This window comes from Schistocerca gregaria, unplaced genomic scaffold (genome assembly GCF_023897955.1).
Source record: "Schistocerca gregaria isolate iqSchGreg1 unplaced genomic scaffold, iqSchGreg1.2 ptg000180l, whole genome shotgun sequence".
Classification (NCBI taxonomy): Eukaryota; Metazoa; Arthropoda; class Insecta; order Orthoptera; family Acrididae; genus Schistocerca; species Schistocerca gregaria.
Window position 1 is genome coordinate 11,136,385 of NW_026061730.1, and position 17,186 is coordinate 11,153,570.

A 17,186-nucleotide genomic window follows, 5' to 3' on the forward strand; every position below is an offset into this window, starting at 1 on the left:
AACTCTTGTCGTCCAACTGCAAAACACTGGGACACAGCAAGTTTCCGCGTCTCCATTGCACTGATCGTACTACGAAACGCTCCCCAAACTTGGCAATCACCCATGCAGATGACTTTTCCGACTTTACACGACGCTCACGCAACGCTCACGCTAGTGACAGCCTTATTTATAGTTCGACGTCGCGCCAAAGCGAATGAGCACATTTCGCCTACTGCTTAGGCCGCTCTTCTAGTGTGGCTGTTCTGTGTCTGCAGGCAGCGAGGGGCTGCAAGCTTCCTGTGTTCGCACCTATATCACCTGTGCTTCCTTGTCAGAGACAGACTATCGCATAACATACAACTCACTCCATGAATTGATTGCTACGGCATCTGTTATCAGCAGTCACAACCAGCAACACCAGTAGCAGCCGACAGCACGCAAAGAATGGCAACGTGCAGTGGGATTTACGTGAAATCGGCGCAATTGTGGATGCTAATCGTTCGCTTGTATCTGCCTACACACCTCTGCCGGTTGGGAATTATTCCACTTGCATGGCAAGGTGCGCATGTAGGTGTGTTAAAAATTCTGGAGGCGCTGGGTATCGATCCCAGTACCTCTCGCACACTAAGCGAGCGCTCTACCATCTGAGCTACGCCCACCCACCCCGATAACTAGTAGTGCTACATACAGTCATATCAACGTCACAGACCCTTGCACTCCCATTATTCCGCAGACAAACACTACTCTCTATGTATCAGTGAGGGTGTCTTTCAGGTTTCGTGCATTCTGTATCGAATCGTAGTTGGCCACAATGAAAGTGGCACGCATAACGTCGAAAATAGAGTTCAGACACCGCTCTGAGTAAGACGAACGTGTTGTCCACCTCTAGACTTCATTGACGTTAAGCCGTGATACCTAAGACAGATCTGCACTCGATAACACCACGATAACAGCCGGTCCCCACACTTACATCTTGCTCTCCTTATGACAGTATACATCATATCAGTCTGTGACGCTGGTTTTGCAACTTCTTGCGTGCGTTTATGTTCGCCGCGACCAACACTTACCATGCACTGACCACAAAACATGGAGAAGCCGGGGCTTGAACCCGAGACCGTTCACACGCTAAGCGAACGATCTGCCAACTGAGCTACAGCTACACACACGACCAAGCCTGGCTGTTCTCCATTCTTTGCGACTCTGATGTGCACGGACTCGCTGGTTGGTTGGTTTGTAGCGGCGAAGATACCAGGATACAAAGGCGCGGACACGTTCATATACACAAGAGTTCCAAGTATTTCCGATGCTCTGGTATTACGAATGCAAATTCCGTCTGTTTTGAACGTCTTAAATTGAAAGGGCGGTCACAAATTGGTCCATTTCACTCCTTTTCCACAATCACACAGCACCTGAGGTAACAAGCACATCTCGAGCCCCATTGTGCTCTCCATTGTTCATGCCAACTCAGTGCCTCGCTCTTTGCTACTGTGTAAAACTCTTGTCGTCCAACTGCAAAACACTGGGACACAGCAAGTTTCCGCGTCCCCATTGCACTGATCGTACTACGAGACGCTCCCCAAACTTGGCAATCACCCATGCAGATGACTTTTCCGACTTTACACGACGCTCACGCAACGCTCACGCTAGTGACAGCCTTATTTATAGTTCGACGTCGCGCCAAAGCGAATGAGCACATTTCGCCTACTGCTTAGGCCGCTCTTCTAGTGTGGCTGCTCTGTGTCTGCAGGCAGCGAGGGGCTGCAAGCTTCCTGTGTTCGCACCTATATCACCTGTGCTTCCTTGTCAGAGACAGACTATCGCAAAACATACAACTCACTCCATGAATTGATTGCTACGGCATCTGTTATCAGCAGTCACAACCAGCAACACCAGTAGCAGCCGACTGCACGCAAAGAATGGCAACGTGCAGTGGGATTTACGTGAAATCGGCGCAATTGTGGATGCTAATCGTTCGCTTGTATCTGCCTACACACCTCTGCCGGTTGGGAATTATTCCACTTGCATGGCAAGGTGCGCATGTAGGTGTGTTAAAAATTCTGGAGGCGCTGGGTATCGATCCCAGTACCTCTCGCACACTAAGCGAGCGCTCTACCATCTGAGCTACGCCCACCCACCCCGATAACTAGTAGTGCTACATACAGTCATATCAACGTCACAGACCCTTGCACTCCCATTATTCCGCAGACAAACACTACTCTCTATGTATCAGTGAGGGTGTCTTTCAGGTTTCGTGCATTCTGTATCGAATCGTAGTTGGCCACAATGAAAGTGGCACGCATAACGTCGAAAATAGAGTTCAGACACCGCTCTGAGTAAGACGAACGTGTTGTCCACCTCTAGACTTCATTGACGTTAAGCCGTGATACCTAAGACAGATCTGCACTCGATAACACCACGATAACAGCCGGTCCCCACACTTACATCTTGCTCTCCTTATGACAGTATACATCATATCAGTCTGTGACGCTGGTTTTGCAACTTCTTGCGTGCGTTTATGTTCGCCGCGACCAACACTTACCATGCACTGACCACAAAACATGGAGAAGCCGGGGCTTGAACCCGAGACCGTTCACACGCTAAGCGAACGATCTGCCAACTGAGCTACAGCTACACACACGACCAAGCCTGGCTGTTCTCCATTCTTTGCGACTCTGATGTGCACGGACACGATGGTTGGTTGGTTTGTAGCGGCGAAGATACCAGGATACAAAGGCGCGGACACGTTCATATACACAAGAGTTCCAAGTATTTCCGATGCTCTGGTATTACGAATGCAAATTCCGTCTGTTTTGAACGTCTTAAATTGAAAGGGCGGTCACAAATTGGTCCATTTCACTCCTTTTCCACAATCACACAGCACCTGAGGTAACAAGCACATCTCGAGCCCCATTGTGCTCTCCATTGTTCATGCCAACTCAGTGCCTCGCTCTTTGCTACTGTGTAAAACTCTTGTCGTCCAACTGCAAAACACTGGGACACAGCAAGTTTCCGCGTCCCCATTGCACTGATCGTACTACGAGACGCTCCCCAAACTTGGCAATCACCCATGCAGATGACTTTTCCGACTTTACACGACGCTCACGCAACGCTCACGCTAGTGACAGCCTTATTTATAGTTCGACGTCGCGCCAAAGCGAATGAGCACATTTCGCCTACTGCTTAGGCCGCTCTTCTAGTGTGGCTGCTCTGTGTCTGCAGGCAGCGAGGGGCTGCAAGCTTCCTGTGTTCGCACCTATATCACCTGTGCTTCCTTGTCAGAGACAGACTATCGCAAAACATACAACTCACTCCATGAATTGATTGCTACGGCATCTGTTATCAGCAGTCACAACCAGCAACACCAGTAGCAGCCGACTGCACGCAAAGAATGGCAACGTGCAGTGGGATTTACGTGAAATCGGCGCAATTGTGGATGCTAATCGTTCGCTTGTATCTGCCTACACACCTCTGCCGGTTGGGAATTATTCCACTTGCATGGCAAGGTGCGCATGTAGGTGTGTTAAAAATTCTGGAGGCGCTGGGTATCGATCCCAGTACCTCTCGCACACTAAGCGAGCGCTCTACCATCTGAGCTACGCCCACCCACCCCGATAACTAGTAGTGCTACATACAGTCATATCAACGTCACAGACCCTTGCACTCCCATTATTCCGCAGACAAACACTACTCTCTATGTATCAGTGAGGGTGTCTTTCAGGTTTCGTGCATTCTGTATCGAATCGTAGTTGGCCACAATGAAAGTGGCACGCATAACGTCGAAAATAGAGTTCAGACACCGCTCTGAGTAAGACGAACGTGTTGTCCACCTCTAGACTTCATTGACGTTAAGCCGTGATACCTAAGACAGATCTGCACTCGATAACACCACGATAACAGCGGGTCCCCACACTTACATCTTGCTCTCCTTATGACAGTATACATCATATCAGTCTGTGACGCTGGTTTTGCAACTTCTTGCGTGCGTTTATGTTCGCCGCGACCAACACTTACCATGCACTGACCACAAAACATGGAGAAGCCGGGGCTTGAACCCGAGACCGTTCACACGCTAAGCGAACGATCTGCCAACTGAGCTACAGCTACACACACGACCAAGCCTGGCTGTTCTCCATTCTTTGCGACTCTGATGTGCACGGACACGATGGTTGGTTGGTTTGTAGCGGCGAAGGTACCAGAATACAAAGGCGCGGACACGTTCATATACACAAGAGTTCCAAGTAGTTCCGATGCTCTGGTATTACGAATGCAAATTCCGTCTGTTTTGAACGTCTTAAATTGAAAGGGCGGTCACAAATTGGTCCATTTCACTCCTTGTCCACAATCACACAGCACCTGAGGTAACAAGCACATCTCGAGCCCCATTGTGCTCTCCATTGTTCATGCCAACTCAGTGCCTCGCTCTTTGCTACTGTGTAAAACTCTTGTCGTCCAACTGCAAAACACTGGGACACAGCAAGTTTCCGCGTCCCCATTGCACTGATCGTACTACGAAACGCTCCCCAAACTTGGCAATCACCCATGCAGATGACTTTTCCGACTTTACACGACGCTCACGCAACGCTCACGCTAGTGACAGCCTTATTTATAGTTCGACGTCGCGCCAAAGCGAATGAGCACATTTCGCCTACTGCTTAGGCCGCTCTTCTAGTGTGGCTGCTCTGTGTCTGCAGGCAGCGAGGGGCTGCAAGCTTCCTGTGTTCGCACCTATATCACCTGTGCTTCCTTGTCAGAGACAGACTATCGCAAAACATACAACTCACTCCATGAATTGATTGCTACGGCATCTGTTATCAGCAGTCACAACCAGCAACACCAGTAGCAGCCGACTGCACGCAAAGAATGGCAACGTGCAGTGGGATTTACGTGAAATCGGCGCAATTGTGGATGCTAATCGTTCGCTTGTATCTGCCTACACACCTCTGCCGGTTGGGAATTATTCCACTTGCATGGCAAGGTGCGCATGTAGGTGTGTTAAAAATTCTGGAGGCGCTGGGTATCGATCCCAGTACCTCTCGCACACTAAGCGAGCGCTCTACCATCTGAGCTACGCCCACCCACCCCGATAACTAGTAGTGCTACATACAGTCATATCAACGTCACAGACCCTTGCACTCCCATTATTCCGCAGACAAACACTACTCTCTATGTATCAGTGAGGGTGTCTTTCAGGTTTCGTGCATTCTGTATCGAATCGTAGTTGGCCACAATGAAAGTGGCACGCATAACGTCGAAAATAGAGTTCAGACACCGCTCTGAGTAAGACGAACGTGTTGTCCACCTCTAGACTTCATTGACGTTAAGCCGTGATACCTAAGACAGATCTGCACTCGATAACACCACGATAACAGCGGGTCCCCACACTTACATCTTGCTCTCCTTATGACAGTATACATCATATCAGTCTGTGACGCTGGTTTTGCAACTTCTTGCGTGCGTTTATGTTCGCCGCGACCAACACTTACCATGCACTGACCACAAAACATGGAGAAGCCGGGGCTTGAACCCGAGACCGTTCACACGCTAAGCGAACGATCTGCCAACTGAGCTACAGCTACACACACGACCAAGCCTGGCTGTTCTCCATTCTTTGCGACTCTGATGTGCACGGACACGATGGTTGGTTGGTTTGTAGCGGCGAAGGTACCAGAATACAAAGGCGCGGACACGTTCATATACACAAGAGTTCCAAGTAGTTCCGATGCTCTGGTATTACGAATGCAAATTCCGTCTGTTTTGAACGTCTTAAATTGAAAGGGCGGTCACAAATTGGTCCATTTCACTCCTTGTCCACAATCACACAGCACCTGAGGTAACAAGCACATCTCGAGCCCCATTGTGCTCTCCATTGTTCATGCCAACTCAGTGCCTCGCTCTTTGCTACTGTGTAAAACTCTTGTCGTCCAACTGCAAAACACTGGGACACAGCAAGTTTCCGCGTCCCCATTGCACTGATCGTACTACGAAACGCTCCCCAAACTTGGCAATCACCCATGCAGATGACTTTTCCGACTTTACACGACGCTCACGCTAGTGACAGCCTTATTTATAGTTCGACGTCGCGCCAAAGCGAATGAGCACATTTCGCCTACTGCTTAGGCCGCTCTTCTAGTGTGGCTGCTCTGTGTCTGCAGGCAGCGAGGGGCTGCAAGCTTCCTGTGTTCGCACCTATATCACCTGTGCTTCCTTGTCAGAGACAGACTATCGCAAAACATACAACTCACTCCATGAATTGATTGCTACGGCATCTGTTATCAGCAGTCACAACCAGCAACACCAGTAGCAGCCGACTGCACGCAAAGAATGGCAACGTGCAGTGGGATTTACGTGAAATCGGCGCAATTGTGGATGCTAATCGTTCGCTTGTATCTGCCTACACACCTCTGCCGGTTGGGAATTATTCCACTTGCATGGCAAGGTGCGCATGTAGGTGTGTTAAAAATTCTGGAGGCGCTGGGTATCGATCCCAGTACCTCTCGCACACTAAGCGAGCGCTCTACCATCTGAGCTACGCCCACCCACCCCGATAACTAGTAGTGCTACATACAGTCATATCAACGTCACAGACCCTTGCACTCCCATTATTCCGCAGACAAACACTACTCTCTATGTATCAGTGAGGGTGTCTTTCAGGTTTCGTGCATTCTGTATCGAATCGTAGTTGGCCACAATGAAAGTGGCACGCATAACGTCGAAAATAGAGTTCAAACACCGCTCTGAGTAAGACGAACGTGTTGTCCACCTCTAGACTTCATTGACGTTAAGCCGTGATACCTAAGACAGATCTGCACTCGATAACACCACGATAACAGCGGGTCCCCACACTTACATCTTGCTCTCCTTATGACAGTATACATCATATCAGTCTGTGACGCTGGTTTTGCAACTTCTTGCGTGCGTTTATGTTCGCCGCGACCAACACTTACCATGCACTGACCACAAAACATGGAGAAGCCGGGGCTTGAACCCGAGACCGTTCACACGCTAAGCGAACGATCTGCCAACTGAGCTACAGCTACACACACGACCAAGCCTGGCTGTTCTCCATTCTTTGCGACTCTGATGTGCACGGACACGATGGTTGGTTGGTTTGTAGCGGCGAAGGTACCAGAATACAAAGGCGCGGACACGTTCATATACACAAGAGTTCCAAGTAGTTCCGATGCTCTGGTATTACGAATGCAAATTCCGTCTGTTTTGAACGTCTTAAATTGAAAGGGCGGTCACAAATTGGTCCATTTCACTCCTTGTCCACAATCACACAGCACCTGAGGTAACAAGCACATCTCGAGCCCCATTGTGCTCTCCATTGTTCATGCCAACTCAGTGCCTCGCTCTTTGCTACTGTGTAAAACTCTTGTCGTCCAACTGCAAACACTGGGACACAGCAAGTTTCCGCGTCCCCATTGCACTGATCGTACTACGAAACGCTCCCCAAACTTGGCAATCACCCATGCAGATGACTTTTCCGACTTTACACGACGCTCACGCAACGCTCACGCTAGTGACAGCCTTATTTATAGTTCGACGTCGCGCCAAAGCGAATGAGCACATTTCGCCTACTGCTTAGGCCGCTCTTCTAGTGTGGCTGCTCTGTGTCTGCAGGCAGCGAGGGGCTGCAAGCTTCCTGTGTTCGCACCTATATCACCTGTGCTTCCTTGTCAGAGACAGACTATCGCAAAACATACAACTCACTCCATGAATTGATTGCTACGGCATCTGTTATCAGCAGTCACAACCAGCAACACCAGTAGCAGCCGACTGCACGCAAAGAATGGCAACGTGCAGTGGGATTTACGTGAAATCGGCGCAATTGTGGATGCTAATCGTTCGCTTGTATCTGCCTACACACCTCTGCCGGTTGGGAATTATTCCACTTGCATGGCAAGGTGCGCATGTAGGTGTGTTAAAAATTCTGGAGGCGCTGGGTATCGATCCCAGTACCTCTCGCACACTAAGCGAGCGCTCTACCATCTGAGCTACGCCCACCCACCCCGATAACTAGTAGTGCTACATACAGTCATATCAACGTCACAGACCCTTGCACTCCCATTATTCCGCAGACAAACACTACTCTCTATGTATCAGTGAGGGTGTCTTTCAGGTTTCGTGCATTCTGTATCGAATCGTAGTTGGCCACAATGAAAGTGGCACGCATAACGTCGAAAATAGAGTTCAGACACCGCTCTGAGTAAGACGAACGTGTTGTCCACCTCTAGACTTCATTGACGTTAAGCCGTGATACCTAAGACAGATCTGCACTCGATAACACCACGATAACAGCCGGTCCCCACACTTACATCTTGCTCTCCTTATGACAGTATACATCATATCAGTCTGTGACGCTGGTTTTGCAACTTCTTGCGTGCGTTTATGTTCGCCGCGACCAACACTTACCATGCACTGACCACAAAACATGGAGAAGCCGGGGCTTGAACCCGAGACCGTTCACACGCTAAGCGAACGATCTGCCAACTGAGCTACAGCTACACACACGACCAAGCCTGGCTGTTCTCCATTCTTTGCGACTCTGATGTGCACGGACACGATGGTTGGTTGGTTTGTAGCGGCGAAGGTACCAGAATACAAAGGCGCGGACACGTTCATATACACAAGAGTTCCAAGTAGTTCCGATGCTCTGGTATTACGAATGCAAATTCCGTCTGTTTTGAACGTCTTAAATTGAAAGGGCGGTCACAAATTGGTCCATTTCACTCCTTGTCCACAATCACACAGCACCTGAGGTAACAAGCACATCTCGAGCCCCATTGTGCTCTCCATTGTTCATGCCAACTCAGTGCCTCGCTCTTTGCTACTGTGTAAAACTCTTGTCGTCCAACTGCAAAACACTGGGACACAGCAAGTTTCCGCGTCCCCATTGCACTGATCGTACTACGAAACGCTCCCCAAACTTGGCAATCACCCATGCAGATGACTTTTCCGACTTTACACGACGCTCACGCAACGCTCACGCTAGTGACAGCCTTATTTATAGTTCGACGTCGCGCCAAAGCGAATGAGCACATTTCGCCTACTGCTTAGGCCGCTCTTCTAGTGTGGCTGCTCTGTGTCTGCAGGCAGCGAGGGGCTGCAAGCTTCCTGTGTTCGCACCTATATCACCTGTGCTTCCTTGTCAGAGACAGACTATCGCAAAACATACAACTCACTCCATGAATTGATTGCTACGGCATCTGTTATCAGCAGTCACAACCAGCAACACCAGTAGCAGCCGACTGCACGCAAAGAATGGCAACGTGCAGTGGGATTTACGTGAAATCGGCGCAATTGTGGATGCTAATCGTTCGCTTGTATCTGCCTACACACCTCTGCCGGTTGGGAATTATTCCACTTGCATGGCAAGGTGCGCATGTAGGTGTGTTAAAAATTCTGGAGGCGCTGGGTATCGATCCCAGTACCTCTCGCACACTAAGCGAGCGCTCTACCATCTGAGCTACGCCCACCCACCCCGATAACTAGTAGTGCTACATACAGTCATATCAACGTCACAGACCCTTGCACTCCCATTATTCCGCAGACAAACACTACTCTCTATGTATCAGTGAGGGTGTCTTTCAGGTTTCGTGCATTCTGTATCGAATCGTAGTTGGCCACAATGAAAGTGGCACGCATAACGTCGAAAATAGAGTTCAGACACCGCTCTGAGTAAGACGAACGTGTTGTCCACCTCTAGACTTCATTGACGTTAAGCCGTGATACCTAAGACAGATCTGCACTCGATAACACCACGATAACAGCGGGTCCCCACACTTACATCTTGCTCTCCTTATGACAGTATACATCATATCAGTCTGTGACGCTGGTTTTGCAACTTCTTGCGTGCGTTTATGTTCGCCGCGACCAACACTTACCATGCACTGACCACAAAACATGGAGAAGCCGGGGCTTGAACCCGAGACCGTTCACACGCTAAGCGAACGATCTGCCAACTGAGCTACAGCTACACACACGACCAAGCCTGGCTGTTCTCCATTCTTTGCGACTCTGATGTGCACGGACACGATGGTTGGTTGGTTTGTAGCGGCGAAGGTACCAGAATACAAAGGCGCGGACACGTTCATATACACAAGAGTTCCAAGTAGTTCCGATGCTCTGGTATTACGAATGCAAATTCCGTCTGTTTTGAACGTCTTAAATTGAAAGGGCGGTCACAAATTGGTCCATTTCACTCCTTGTCCACAATCACACAGCACCTGAGGTAACAAGCACATCTCGAGCCCCATTGTGCTCTCCATTGTTCATGCCAACTCAGTGCCTCGCTCTTTGCTACTGTGTAAAACTCTTGTCGTCCAACTGCAAACACTGGGACACAGCAAGTTTCCGCGTCCCCATTGCACTGATCGTACTACGAAACGCTCCCCAAACTTGGCAATCACCCATGCAGATGACTTTTCCGACTTTACACGACGCTCACGCAACGCTCACGCTAGTGACAGCCTTATTTATAGTTCGACGTCGCGCCAAAGCGAATGAGCACATTTCGCCTACTGCTTAGGCCGCTCTTCTAGTGTGGCTGCTCTGTGTCTGCAGGCAGCGAGGGGCTGCAAGCTTCCTGTGTTCGCACCTATATCACCTGTGCTTCCTTGTCAGAGACAGACTATCGCAAAACATACAACTCACTCCATGAATTGATTGCTACGGCATCTGTTATCAGCAGTCACAACCAGCAACACCAGTAGCAGCCGACTGCACGCAAAGAATGGCAACGTGCAGTGGGATTTACGTGAAATCGGCGCAATTGTGGATGCTAATCGTTCGCTTGTATCTGCCTACACACCTCTGCCGGTTGGGAATTATTCCACTTGCATGGCAAGGTGCGCATGTAGGTGTGTTAAAAATTCTGGAGGCGCTGGGTATCGATCCCAGTACCTCTCGCACACTAAGCGAGCGCTCTACCATCTGAGCTACGCCCACCCACCCCGATAACTAGTAGTGCTACATACAGTCATATCAACGTCACAGACCCTTGCACTCCCATTATTCCGCAGACAAACACTACTCTCTATGTATCAGTGAGGGTGTCTTTCAGGTTTCGTGCATTCTGTATCGAATCGTAGTTGGCCACAATGAAAGTGGCACGCATAACGTCGAAAATAGAGTTCAGACACCGCTCTGAGTAAGACGAACGTGTTGTCCACCTCTAGACTTCATTGACGTTAAGCCGTGATACCTAAGACAGATCTGCACTCGATAACACCACGATAACAGCCGGTCCCCACACTTACATCTTGCTCTCCTTATGACAGTATACATCATATCAGTCTGTGACGCTGGTTTTGCAACTTCTTGCGTGCGTTTATGTTCGCCGCGACCAACACTTACCATGCACTGACCACAAAACATGGAGAAGCCGGGGCTTGAACCCGAGACCGTTCACACGCTAAGCGAACGATCTGCCAACTGAGCTACAGCTACACACACGACCAAGCCTGGCTGTTCTCCATTCTTTGCGACTCTGATGTGCACGGACACGATGGTTGGTTGGTTTGTAGCGGCGAAGGTACCAGAATACAAAGGCGCGGACACGTTCATATACACAAGAGTTCCAAGTAGTTCCGATGCTCTGGTATTACGAATGCAAATTCCGTCTGTTTTGAACGTCTTAAATTGAAAGGGCGGTCACAAATTGGTCCATTTCACTCCTTGTCCACAATCACACAGCACCTGAGGTAACAAGCACATCTCGAGCCCCATTGTGCTCTCCATTGTTCATGCCAACTCAGTGCCTCGCTCTTTGCTACTGTGTAAAACTCTTGTCGTCCAACTGCAAAACACTGGGACACAGCAAGTTTCCGCGTCCCCATTGCACTGATCGTACTACGAAACGCTCCCCAAACTTGGCAATCACCCATGCAGATGACTTTTCCGACTTTACACGACGCTCACGCAACGCTCACGCTAGTGACAGCCTTATTTATAGTTCGACGTCGCGCCAAAGCGAATGAGCACATTTCGCCTACTGCTTAGGCCGCTCTTCTAGTGTGGCTGCTCTGTGTCTGCAGGCAGCGAGGGGCTGCAAGCTTCCTGTGTTCGCACCTATATCACCTGTGCTTCCTTGTCAGAGACAGACTATCGCAAAACATACAACTCACTCCATGAATTGATTGCTACGGCATCTGTTATCAGCAGTCACAACCAGCAACACCAGTAGCAGCCGACTGCACGCAAAGAATGGCAACGTGCAGTGGGATTTACGTGAAATCGGCGCAATTGTGGATGCTAATCGTTCGCTTGTATCTGCCTACACACCTCTGCCGGTTGGGAATTATTCCACTTGCATGGCAAGGTGCGCATGTAGGTGTGTTAAAAATTCTGGAGGCGCTGGGTATCGATCCCAGTACCTCTCGCACACTAAGCGAGCGCTCTACCATCTGAGCTACGCCCACCCACCCCGATAACTAGTAGTGCTACATACAGTCATATCAACGTCACAGACCCTTGCACTCCCATTATTCCGCAGACAAACACTACTCTCTATGTATCAGTGAGGGTGTCTTTCAGGTTTCGTGCATTCTGTATCGAATCGTAGTTGGCCACAATGAAAGTGGCACGCATAACGTCGAAAATAGAGTTCAGACACCGCTCTGAGTAAGACGAACGTGTTGTCCACCTCTAGACTTCATTGACGTTAAGCCGTGATACCTAAGACAGATCTGCACTCGATAACACCACGATAACAGCGGGTCCCCACACTTACATCTTGCTCTCCTTATGACAGTATACATCATATCAGTCTGTGACGCTGGTTTTGCAACTTCTTGCGTGCGTTTATGTTCGCCGCGACCAACACTTACCATGCACTGACCACAAAACATGGAGAAGCCGGGGCTTGAACCCGAGACCGTTCACACGCTAAGCGAACGATCTGCCAACTGAGCTACAGCTACACACACGACCAAGCCTGGCTGTTCTCCATTCTTTGCGACTCTGATGTGCACGGACACGATGGTTGGTTGGTTTGTAGCGGCGAAGGTACCAGAATACAAAGGCGCGGACACGTTCATATACACAAGAGTTCCAAGTAGTTCCGATGCTCTGGTATTACGAATGCAAATTCCGTCTGTTTTGAACGTCTTAAATTGAAAGGGCGGTCACAAATTGGTCCATTTCACTCCTTGTCCACAATCACACAGCACCTGAGGTAACAAGCACATCTCGAGCCCCATTGTGCTCTCCATTGTTCATGCCAACTCAGTGCCTCGCTCTTTGCTACTGTGTAAAACTCTTGTCGTCCAACTGCAAAACACTGGGACACAGCAAGTTTCCGCGTCCCCATTGCACTGATCGTACTACGAAACGCTCCCCAAACTTGGCAATCACCCATGCAGATGACTTTTCCGACTTTACACGACGCTCACGCAACGCTCACGCTAGTGACAGCCTTATTTATAGTTCGACGTCGCGCCAAAGCGAATGAGCACATTTCGCCTACTGCTTAGGCCGCTCTTCTAGTGTGGCTGCTCTGTGTCTGCAGGCAGCGAGGGGCTGCAAGCTTCCTGTGTTCGCACCTATATCACCTGTGCTTCCTTGTCAGAGACAGACTATCGCAAAACATACAACTCACTCCATGAATTGATTGCTACGGCATCTGTTATCAGCAGTCACAACCAGCAACACCAGTAGCAGCCGACTGCACGCAAAGAATGGCAACGTGCAGTGGGATTTACGTGAAATCGGCGCAATTGTGGATGCTAATCGTTCGCTTGTATCTGCCTACACACCTCTGCCGGTTGGGAATTATTCCACTTGCATGGCAAGGTGCGCATGTAGGTGTGTTAAAAATTCTGGAGGCGCTGGGTATCGATCCCAGTACCTCTCGCACACTAAGCGAGCGCTCTACCATCTGAGCTACGCCCACCCACCCCGATAACTAGTAGTGCTACATACAGTCATATCAACGTCACAGACCCTTGCACTCCCATTATTCCGCAGACAAACACTACTCTCTATGTATCAGTGAGGGTGTCTTTCAGGTTTCGTGCATTCTGTATCGAATCGTAGTTGGCCACAATGAAAGTGGCACGCATAACGTCGAAAATAGAGTTCAGACACCGCTCTGAGTAAGACGAACGTGTTGTCCACCTCTAGACTTCATTGACGTTAAGCCGTGATACCTAAGACAGATCTGCACTCGATAACACCACGATAACAGCGGGTCCCCACACTTACATCTTGCTCTCCTTATGACAGTATACATCATATCAGTCTGTGACGCTGGTTTTGCAACTTCTTGCGTGCGTTTATGTTCGCCGCGACCAACACTTACCATGCACTGACCACAAAACATGGAGAAGCCGGGGCTTGAACCCGAGACCGTTCACACGCTAAGCGAACGATCTGCCAACTGAGCTACAGCTACACACACGACCAAGCCTGGCTGTTCTCCATTCTTTGCGACTCTGATGTGCACGGACACGATGGTTGGTTGGTTTGTAGCGGCGAAGGTACCAGAATACAAAGGCGCGGACACGTTCATATACACAAGAGTTCCAAGTAGTTCCGATGCTCTGGTATTACGAATGCAAATTCCGTCTGTTTTGAACGTCTTAAATTGAAAGGGCGGTCACAAATTGGTCCATTTCACTCCTTGTCCACAATCACACAGCACCTGAGGTAACAAGCACATCTCGAGCCCCATTGTGCTCTCCATTGTTCATGCCAACTCAGTGCCTCGCTCTTTGCTACTGTGTAAAACTCTTGTCGTCCAACTGCAAAACACTGGGACACAGCAAGTTTCCGCGTCCCCATTGCACTGATCGTACTACGAAACGCTCCCCAAACTTGGCAATCACCCATGCAGATGACTTTTCCGACTTTACACGACGCTCACGCTAGTGACAGCCTTATTTATAGTTCGACGTCGCGCCAAAGCGAATGAGCACATTTCGCCTACTGCTTAGGCCGCTCTTCTAGTGTGGCTGCTCTGTGTCTGCAGGCAGCGAGGGGCTGCAAGCTTCCTGTGTTCGCACCTATATCACCTGTGCTTCCTTGTCAGAGACAGACTATCGCAAAACATACAACTCACTCCATGAATTGATTGCTACGGCATCTGTTATCAGCAGTCACAACCAGCAACACCAGTAGCAGCCGACTGCACGCAAAGAATGGCAACGTGCAGTGGGATTTACGTGAAATCGGCGCAATTGTGGATGCTAATCGTTCGCTTGTATCTGCCTACACACCTCTGCCGGTTGGGAATTATTCCACTTGCATGGCAAGGTGCGCATGTAGGTGTGTTAAAAATTCTGGAGGCGCTGGGTATCGATCCCAGTACCTCTCGCACACTAAGCGAGCGCTCTACCATCTGAGCTACGCCCACCCACCCCGATAACTAGTAGTGCTACATACAGTCATATCAACGTCACAGACCCTTGCACTCCCATTATTCCGCAGACAAACACTACTCTCTATGTATCAGTGAGGGTGTCTTTCAGGTTTCGTGCATTCTGTATCGAATCGTAGTTGGCCACAATGAAAGTGGCACGCATAACGTCGAAAATAGAGTTCAAACACCGCTCTGAGTAAGACGAACGTGTTGTCCACCTCTAGACTTCATTGACGTTAAGCCGTGATACCTAAGACAGATCTGCACTCGATAACACCACGATAACAGCGGGTCCCCACACTTACATCTTGCTCTCCTTATGACAGTATACATCATATCAGTCTGTGACGCTGGTTTTGCAACTTCTTGCGTGCGTTTATGTTCGCCGCGACCAACACTTACCATGCACTGACCACAAAACATGGAGAAGCCGGGGCTTGAACCCGAGACCGTTCACACGCTAAGCGAACGATCTGCCAACTGAGCTACAGCTACACACACGACCAAGCCTGGCTGTTCTCCATTCTTTGCGACTCTGATGTGCACGGACACGATGGTTGGTTGGTTTGTAGCGGCGAAGGTACCAGAATACAAAGGCGCGGACACGTTCATATACACAAGAGTTCCAAGTAGTTCCGATGCTCTGGTATTACGAATGCAAATTCCGTCTGTTTTGAACGTCTTAAATTGAAAGGGCGGTCACAAATTGGTCCATTTCACTCCTTGTCCACAATCACACAGCACCTGAGGTAACAAGCACATCTCGAGCCCCATTGTGCTCTCCATTGTTCATGCCAACTCAGTGCCTCGCTCTTTGCTACTGTGTAAAACTCTTGTCGTCCAACTGCAAACACTGGGACACAGCAAGTTTCCGCGTCCCCATTGCACTGATCGTACTACGAAACGCTCCCCAAACTTGGCAATCACCCATGCAGATGACTTTTCCGACTTTACACGACGCTCACGCAACGCTCACGCTAGTGACAGCCTTATTTATAGTTCGACGTCGCGCCAAAGCGAATGAGCACATTTCGCCTACTGCTTAGGCCGCTCTTCTAGTGTGGCTGCTCTGTGTCTGCAGGCAGCGAGGGGCTGCAAGCTTCCTGTGTTCGCACCTATATCACCTGTGCTTCCTTGTCAGAGACAGACTATCGCAAAACATACAACTCACTCCATGAATTGATTGCTACGGCATCTGTTATCAGCAGTCACAACCAGCAACACCAGTAGCAGCCGACTGCACGCAAAGAATGGCAACGTGCAGTGGGATTTACGTGAAATCGGCGCAATTGTGGATGCTAATCGTTCGCTTGTATCTGCCTACACACCTCTGCCGGTTGGGAATTATTCCACTTGCATGGCAAGGTGCGCATGTAGGTGTGTTAAAAATTCTGGAGGCGCTGGGTATCGATCCCAGTACCTCTCGCACACTAAGCGAGCGCTCTACCATCTGAGCTACGCCCACCCACCCCGATAACTAGTAGTGCTACATACAGTCATATCAACGTCACAGACCCTTGCACTCCCATTATTCCGCAGACAAACACTACTCTCTATGTATCAGTGAGGGTGTCTTTCAGGTTTCGTGCATTCTGTATCGAATCGTAGTTGGCCACAATGAAAGTGGCACGCATAACGTCGAAAATAGAGTTCAGACACCGCTCTGAGTAAGACGAACGTGTTGTCCACCTCTAGACTTCATTGACGTTAAGCCGTGATACCTAAGACAGATCTGCACTCGATAACACCACGATAACAGCCGGTCCCCACACTTACATCTTGCTCTCCTTATGACAGTATACATCATATCAGTCTGTGACGCTGGTTTTGCAACTTCTTGCGTGCG

General features: G+C 49.6%; 12 non-coding genes across 12 annotated transcripts; all 12 read right to left on the reverse strand.

Moving 5' to 3' along the window:
* Positions 1-565: 565 nt before the first annotated feature.
* On the reverse strand, positions 566-639 carry Trnat-agu (transfer RNA threonine (anticodon AGU)). Its single transcript has one exon. It is a non-coding gene; the product is annotated as a tRNA-Thr (tRNA).
* A 1,398-nt stretch (positions 640-2,037) lies between these two features.
* Trnat-agu (transfer RNA threonine (anticodon AGU)) lies at positions 2,038-2,111 on the reverse strand. Its single transcript has one exon. It is a non-coding gene; the product is annotated as a tRNA-Thr (tRNA).
* Positions 2,112-3,509: 1,398 nt separating this feature from the next.
* On the reverse strand, positions 3,510-3,583 carry Trnat-agu (transfer RNA threonine (anticodon AGU)). Its single transcript has one exon. It is a non-coding gene; the product is annotated as a tRNA-Thr (tRNA).
* Positions 3,584-4,981: 1,398 nt separating this feature from the next.
* Positions 4,982-5,055, reverse strand: Trnat-agu (transfer RNA threonine (anticodon AGU)). Its single transcript has one exon. It is a non-coding gene; the product is annotated as a tRNA-Thr (tRNA).
* Positions 5,056-6,442: 1,387 nt separating this feature from the next.
* Trnat-agu (transfer RNA threonine (anticodon AGU)) lies at positions 6,443-6,516 on the reverse strand. The gene has a single exon. It is a non-coding gene; the product is annotated as a tRNA-Thr (tRNA).
* Positions 6,517-7,913: 1,397 nt separating this feature from the next.
* Positions 7,914-7,987, reverse strand: Trnat-agu (transfer RNA threonine (anticodon AGU)). Its single transcript has one exon. It is a non-coding gene; the product is annotated as a tRNA-Thr (tRNA).
* Positions 7,988-9,385: 1,398 nt separating this feature from the next.
* On the reverse strand, positions 9,386-9,459 carry Trnat-agu (transfer RNA threonine (anticodon AGU)). Its single transcript has one exon. It is a non-coding gene; the product is annotated as a tRNA-Thr (tRNA).
* A 1,397-nt stretch (positions 9,460-10,856) lies between these two features.
* Positions 10,857-10,930, reverse strand: Trnat-agu (transfer RNA threonine (anticodon AGU)). Its single transcript has one exon. It is a non-coding gene; the product is annotated as a tRNA-Thr (tRNA).
* A 1,398-nt stretch (positions 10,931-12,328) lies between these two features.
* On the reverse strand, positions 12,329-12,402 carry Trnat-agu (transfer RNA threonine (anticodon AGU)). Its single transcript has one exon. It is a non-coding gene; the product is annotated as a tRNA-Thr (tRNA).
* Positions 12,403-13,800: 1,398 nt separating this feature from the next.
* Trnat-agu (transfer RNA threonine (anticodon AGU)) lies at positions 13,801-13,874 on the reverse strand. Its single transcript has one exon. It is a non-coding gene; the product is annotated as a tRNA-Thr (tRNA).
* A 1,387-nt stretch (positions 13,875-15,261) lies between these two features.
* On the reverse strand, positions 15,262-15,335 carry Trnat-agu (transfer RNA threonine (anticodon AGU)). Its single transcript has one exon. It is a non-coding gene; the product is annotated as a tRNA-Thr (tRNA).
* A 1,397-nt stretch (positions 15,336-16,732) lies between these two features.
* Trnat-agu (transfer RNA threonine (anticodon AGU)) lies at positions 16,733-16,806 on the reverse strand. The gene has a single exon. It is a non-coding gene; the product is annotated as a tRNA-Thr (tRNA).
* Positions 16,807-17,186: the final 380 nt, after the last annotated feature.